Source organism: Gossypium hirsutum, chromosome A01, assembly GCF_007990345.1.
Source record: "Gossypium hirsutum isolate 1008001.06 chromosome A01, Gossypium_hirsutum_v2.1, whole genome shotgun sequence".
NCBI lineage: Eukaryota > Viridiplantae > Streptophyta > Magnoliopsida > Malvales > Malvaceae > Gossypium > Gossypium hirsutum.
The window spans coordinates 9569376-9577027 of NC_053424.1; the positions used below are offsets into that span (position 1 = coordinate 9569376).

A 7652-nucleotide genomic window follows, 5' to 3' on the forward strand; every position below is an offset into this window, starting at 1 on the left:
GCCTATTTGGGTTTACCGAGACCTAGTCGTTTAAATATTTTATATGGCATAACATTTATACTTGCCCCTAGATCAGCTAAAGCATTATTCACAGATAAACTACCAATTAAGCAAGAAATTGTAAAACTCCCTGGATCTTTCAATTTGTCAGGTAGCTTATTCTTTAAAATAGTTGAGCAGACTGCATTGAGTTCCACATACGATGTAGCGTCTAATTTTCTTTTATTAGTCAAAAGTTCCTTTAAGAATTTTGCTAAGTTGGGCATCTGCAAAAGAACTTCAATAAATGGTAAGTTAATATGTAATTTTTTTAAGAGTTTGACAAACTTACCGAATTGTTCTTCTGTTCTATCTTTTGTCATCGCTTTAGGATATGGCACACGAGGTTCATAATACATACTTACCTGTTTAGGATCATCGTCGTTTACCTCTTCTCGACCTTTTTTCATCGCGTTGTCTTGCTATAATTCCGGCTCAGGTGCAATGAATCCTTCCTTATCTTGAGTACTAATTGCACTGATGTGTTCCCTCGAATTAGGTTCAGTATTACTGGATAAGCTATCTTGTAGTCGTTCGGAGATTAATTTGTATAGCTGGCCTATCTGAGTTTCGAGTCCTTGAATCAATACTTGTTGATTTTTAAGTACTGTCTCGGTATTTTAGAAACCGATTTCTGACACGAGATGAATTTAGAAAGCATCTCTTCAAGGTTTGGTTTCTTCTCTTGTTGATAAGGTGGCTGTTGAAAACCCTGAGGATTTTGTGGCTTTTGATTCCCTTGACCACCCCAGGAGAAATTTGGGTGGTTCCTCCAACCTGCATTATAAGTATTACTGTATGAGTTATTTTGAGATCGGAAGTTATTGTTACCCATATAGTTGACTTGTTCTTCTTCAGTTGTAGGATTGAAGGATTGGTATTCTGTATGCACACCTCCGCCACATGAGTCACACCTCATTACTGGATGTACCTGCGTAGAACCAAGTAAACCGTCAATCTTTTTATTGAGAAGTTCTACCTAATTAGAGAGCATGGTGACTGAATCGATGTTATAAACGTCGGTTGTTTTCGTTGGCTTTGTCTTCATAACTTGCCACTGATAGTTATTCAGTGACATCTCCTCTATAAATTCATTGGCATCTTCTGGTGTTTTATTATTGATAGTTCCGCCAGCAGCTGCGTCAACCATTTGTCGAGTCGAGGGATTCAGACCATTGTGGAATGTTTGTACTTACAACCAAAGTGTTAACCCATGGTGAGGGCACCTTCTCAGTAAGTCATTGTATCTCTCCCCTGCATCATAAAGTGTTTCTAAATCCATCTGCACAAAAGAAGAGATATCATTACGTAATTTAGCCATTTTAGCCGGTGAAAAATATTTTAATAAAAATTTCTCGATCATTTGTTCCCAAATAGTGATAGACCCTCGTGGTAACGAGTTTAACCACTGTTTAGCTTTGTTTCTCAGTAAAAAGGGAAACAACCGAAGACGTATGACATCATCAGAAACGCCATTGATTTTGAATGTATCGCAAAATTCTAGGAAATTTGCTAAGTGAGCGTTGGGATCTTCATCCTGCAAACCATCAAACTGAACGAATTGCTGTATCATCTGAATAGTGTTAGGTTTTAGTTCAAAAGTATTTGCAGCTATAGCAGGTCTAACTATGCTAGATTCAGTTCCTGTTAAAGAAGGTTTAGCATAATCATACATAGTACGTGAAGCAGGATTTTGATTAGCCGCAATTACAGGAGGTAGCTGATTGCCTTGGTTTTCAGCCATCTCGTCGGTTGGAGGTTGAGTATTGTCTTCTTGCTTGTTCTCCATGTATCTTAAGCTGCGCCTTATTTCTCTTTGATTTTTTTGAATTGTACTATAGATTTCTTCGTCAAAAAGTAATAGTCCCGACGGATTTCTTCTAGTCATAAACTATAAAAACCTGCCAAGAGAGAAAGAAAAAAGTAAATTAATAAATAATAAAATAAAATAAAATTGAAAGAAAAATAAATGGCTAAAGTAATAAAAATTTAGCGTTCCTAATATTTCAGTTCCCCGGTAATGGCACCAAACTTGATTGCATGATTCGTAACAAGTAATAAATATTTATAATTAAGATCAAACCTAGACTAACTATTATCACGACAAAAGGCAAGCACACTGATCGAACAATAGTATAGTAATGGCAAGACCAGGATATCGTACCGAAGGAAACTAAAAGTACTAGTAATAACTATCTTTTTATTATCTAACCAAGAAATAGAAAGGGATTGTTTATTAAACTAATTAATTAAACTAATTAAATAATTAAACTAAGTAAAGAGAAAAGTTGGAAAAAGACTTGAAGAAAATTAATTTGATAAAGACGATACCCAAGGAGGAATCCATCTAGATTTCACTTGTTATCTAACTCTGAACCGGACGATTTATTCACTTAACTTGATCCGTGAGAATCCCTAACCTATGTTATTATCCCCTTCGAGACTAATAATGTCTAACCCTCAGTTGAATTAATCGAAATTTCTTTCTTAATTAAAACCCCTAGGGAAGCAGTAAATCATTCTATGGACTCCCATATTAGGTTTCACCCTAATCCAGCAAAATCTCATAACCCTATTTCTAGGCGTTCGATCAACTCCATTTAATTATGTCAAATCTACTCTTAGACAGGGACTTTTGCTCCTCTGCATAAGCACATCAAATCATGAATTAATACCCGGAATATTAACTCAAGCATTAAGAACACATAATTAAGAACAAATCAAGTATTTATCATACAGTTCAGATAATAATAATAAGATCCATCATAGGTTTCAACCCCCTTAGGTATCTAAGGGGTTTAGTTCATAATAAGATAAGAGTGCATCTCAAAGTGTGTAAATAACAAAACATAAAGAAAACTCTAAAACCCTTGAAGGAATTCTGAGAGAGATCTTCAGTCTTGGAGTAGGTCCGGCTTTTGGGATGGATCGTCTAGCTTCCTTCAAGTAATTCCTGGCGCGTGGTCCTGTATTCCAGAAAAGTTCTGGAAAAGGGTCTTTTCTAGGTCATACTTAGGGTGTTTATATAGGCTTTGGATTGGCTTTCTTCCTCCCTAAGTACCATTTTCCGTATAAAATACAACTCTTTGAAAAAGGGACACGCCCGTGTGCCACGACCGCATGACGTGTTTGCCAGGCCATGTTCGATCCGTTAAATTGCACACGGCCGTGTGGGTTAATGGCCAGGCCGTGTGAATCATGAGAGCCTTGGTCGACACCCTCGAAGGACACGGGCGTGTGAGCAGCTCGTGTGGCAAGGCTTAGGCCGTGTGATCTTTTCGATTTAGTCCATTTTGTCCCTTTTTAGCTCGTTTTTGGCTCCTTTTGACTTTTGGTGCTCTCCTGAGTACAAAAATTGAAATAACTGGATTAAGAGCACCAGAATCCACAAATCTAGTAGTAAACATCCATAAATATGCTAAGTATTTCCGCTAAAACTATGTATAATTTGGCGTTCATCAATCATCCACATATAATGAGACTATGAGCTGTGTTTCCTCACCTTCCTTTTTCACATACAAAGTTGGCTCACTAATGCTTCTTTTGAATCCTAGGCTCACCAGGTAGGAGTCGATTCTAGAATACTAGGCTGTTAGAGCCTGTTTTAAGCTATACAAGGCTTTTCTCAACTTGTAAACATTGCATTCTTCACCAAGAACTTTGAAACATTCAGGCTGTTCAACATAGATATCTTCATCCGGAGAGCCATTGAGGAAGGCAGATTTTACATCAAGTTGATGTATTTTCTACTGCCTTTGTGCAGCCAATGCAGCAGTCTGATTGTATCAAGCCTTGCCATTGGTGAAAATGTTTCAAGGTAGTCAATTCCATATTTCTGACTAAATCCCTTCACAACCAGCCTTGCTTTTAGTTTGTTCAAGCTTCCATCAGTATTTTTTTTGCTCGAAACACCTATTTCACTCCTATAACCTTCTTGTGAGATGGTTTTGCAACTAACTCCAGGTTTGATTTTTGTGAATCATGGTCATCTCATCCATCATAACTTGCTTCCCTCATTGCTGAGTTTTAGCTTCTTTAAAACAAGTTGGTTCATCAGCAGCCACATCAGCCCTCTCATATATTTCACTCAAAGGTCTAGTTCCCTTAACTGGCTCATCATCTATGTCCATTTCAGGAACATTTTGATCTCCTTCAATCTTACCAGTCACTAAGTCTTCAACAGTAGCTTCTGGTTCACTTTTATCCTAGTTTCAGCTTGACTTCTCATCAAATACAACATCTATGCTCATAAAGACCCTTTTGGTTGTAGGATCCAGAATCCTATAGCCTTTCTTGACACTGCTGTAGCCCACCAGAATGCCAGGCTGAGCTTTCTTGGCTAACTTGTCTCTTTTAACTACAGGAATATGTGCATAACATATCCGTCCAAACACCCTCAAGTGAGCGAGTGATGGCTTGAACACAAATCAAGCTTCAAATGGTGTTTTTTCAAACAATGCTTTAGTAGGCAGCCTGTTTTGAAGATATATTGCAGTGTTAACTACCTCAGCCCAAAGAGTCTTAGGCAAATTTCTCTCAAACATCAAGCATCTGGCCATATCCATCAAGCTTCTATTCTTTCTCTCACTGACACTATTCTGCTGAGGTGTGTAGGAGTTAGTGAGTTGGTGTTTAATGCCTGTTTCCTCATAAAAACTTTGAAACATTGCTGAAGTATACTCTGTGCCATTGCCTGATCTTAGTATCTTGAGCTTGCAACTTGATTCTATTTTTGCTGCAGTCTTGAACTTCCAAAACACTGATGCCACCTCTGATTTGTGCTTGAGAAAATAGCCCCAACAAAATCTTGAGTAATCATCAATAAAGAGAATAGAGTACGTGCTGCCATTTAAGGATTCAGTTCTCATTGGGCCACACACATCAGTGTGGACTAATTGCAACTTCTTAAAGGCTTTCCAGGCCTTGTTCAAAGGAAATGGCAGTTTAGTCTATTTTCCTAGTTGAGACACTTCACAAATATCCTCTTTTGTGACTGATTTTGTGAAGTTTTCAACTTAGTCTCTTTTTGTCAGCTGAACTAGAGATTTGTAGTTAACATGGCCCAACCTTTTATATCATAGCTTAGATTTATCTAATGTAGTTGTGTGGGCACAAATTGAGTTTTTACTCCAATCGACAAAAAAGCTTCTATTAGTCATGCTTACTGACATGAGCTTGGATCCACTTGGATCACTAATTAGGCACTTTTTATCCTTAAAAACCACATAGTAACCCTTTTCAAGCAGTTAAGCTATACTAAGCAGATTTCTATCAATTTCAGGTACTAACAAGACAGTAGAAACAAGTTTGGTACCTGTAGGAGTGTCAATCAGTACATCTCCCTTGCCTTCTGCTTTAATGTAGTGTCCATTTCCCACATTTACTCTTGTGCTGAAGGATCTCTCAATGCTTTTGAAAATGGTCTCATCAGGTGTCATGTGGTTTTTGCAACCACTATCTATTAGCTATCCTTTTATGATTTTTCTTCTGGTGGCTGAACAAGAGACAGCAAAGACTTGTTCTTCTTGATCACAACCTTCTTCTACCATTTGAGCTTTAGCTCTAGGTTGTTGAGGCTGATTTTGCTTCTGCTTACCTTTATTTCTGAAAACTTTGACAACATGACCCATTTATTTGCAGATTTTGCACTGAACATCAGGTGTAAACCAGTAATTTGCCTCTGGATGGCTAAACCTTCTACAATGTGAGTAAGGTGGATATATGTTTCCTGCTCTATCTCTTCTAGGCTTATCTAACCAAGTCTTCTTCCCTTTATAGCCAGAGGAGCTTGAGTTTGGTTTGCGCTTGGCTTGGAAGGCACCTTCTTGATGCTCTTCCTGTCTACTGGCTCTTCTTTGTTCTTGAGCATAAAGAGCATTGATTAGCTTAGTAAAAAAGATGCTCGACAAATCTTTTGAGTCTTCTAGGGGGAGATTTTGGATTTATATCTTTCAGGTAAGGTTGAAATAACCTTTTCCACTACTCTGGCTTTACTGAACTGGTTCCCAAGCAATCTAATGCTGTTCACGACAGACATGATCCTGTCTGAGCACTGCTTAACTATTTTTGCTTCCTTCATCTTCAAATTTTCAAAATCCCTTCTTAAATTCAAGAGTTTTTGTTGCCTTGTTCTTTCAGTTCCTTGAAACTTCTGCTTAAGCCTGTTTTATGCTTGTTTTGGAGACTCACAAGCCATAATCCTTGTGAAAATCAAATCTGGCACACTGTTTTGAATACAGGGAATTGCCTTGTATCTCTTGGCTTTGTCATCAGAGTGTTGTCTGATCTGAACCACCGTAGGTTTGGCTCTCAAAGGTGGTGGTTCTACATCAGTATTAACAACCTCTCACAAGTCAAATGCCTGTAGGTAGGTCTTTATCTTCGCTACCTAGATGTGGTAGCCTTCACCATTGAACACTAGTGGTGGTGCTGGAGAGAAAATAGATGAAGACATTGTTTTAAAGGATTGAAAAGAGTGAGGTCCACTAAGAAATTAGCTCTTGATACCAATTGTTGGAACTAAGAAAACAAAATGTGAAACTTTGACAGAAACTTAAGCAATAAGCTTCCATTTCTTACTAACCAAACAAAATAATCGGCTATAGTTTTATGAACTTAAAAATGTTTAAGTAAAACCAAAAAATGAATGAAAGATTTTCATTACATTGAATAAAGGCATAAAGCCATCAGATAAACCAGATATTTAGCTGGCCAAAATGATGAAAAATGCTACCTAAACATTTACCTAACTCCACTAAGTAGTATAGAAACTTGATAAGCATAACTTGTACACTTGGTAAAGTTGATTTATCAATCTATCATCACCTAATTACATCAAACATGATAACAACTTAGTTCATATCAAACTAAGGAACAAAACATCTAATTGAAGTAACAAAACGTCTACATGATCTTCAGCAGCAACTTACATGGCTGTTGAAGTTGGCATGCATGCAACATATGAACAGCCAAGGAGTAGTCCATGCAGTCCAAGTTATATGGAAGAAGTATGAAGATCAAGTTACTGTAGTATTTCAAGATAAAGTACATGCAGCTACTGAAGTTGATGCTACTATTCAATTTCAGTTTCATTTTGTTACTTTAAGTAATATTTTGTAACTTAGTTTAATTAGAACCAAGTAGGTAATGTATTTAATGCATTTGGTGCTGATAAGGTTGATAGATCAGCTTACCTAATTGTGCAAGTTGTGACTTGCAAGTTGCAATGTGCAAGCAGTGCAAGTTACAATGAAGTCTAAAAATAGTAAATATGTTAAAGCTGACCAGCTTATGACTGGTATATGTATGGAATTATGCCATCTTTTTTATTAATGAATTTCAATAGAAATAATTAAAGAAAAATACTCTCTCAATTTTTGCTTTCATAGTTCAAGCCAGATTTTGTTAGTTTGCTCAAAAACCTCCAGACTTGAATTTCAAAGTTTTTGTCATTCTTCATCCGGATTTATTACGTTGTTGCTCAAGTTTTACACTAAGATTCATACTTCCTCCGGGTAAATTTTTCAAAAACCCCAGCAATTGGTATCAAAGCCTTATTCTTAGTAGACCTATCATTTTCAATCCTTAGAACCATATCTTCATCAAGATTCTCA

The 7652-nt window shown here is 37.1% G+C and overlaps 1 non-coding gene across 1 annotated transcript; it reads left to right on the top strand.

The window, feature by feature from the left end:
• Nucleotides 1–1247: 1247 nt before the first annotated feature.
• Nucleotides 1248–1354, top strand: LOC121206303 (small nucleolar RNA R71). The gene has a single exon (XR_005901386.1). It is a non-coding gene; the product is annotated as a small nucleolar RNA R71 (small nucleolar RNA).
• The last annotated feature ends 6298 nt before the right edge of the window (nt 1355–7652 follow it).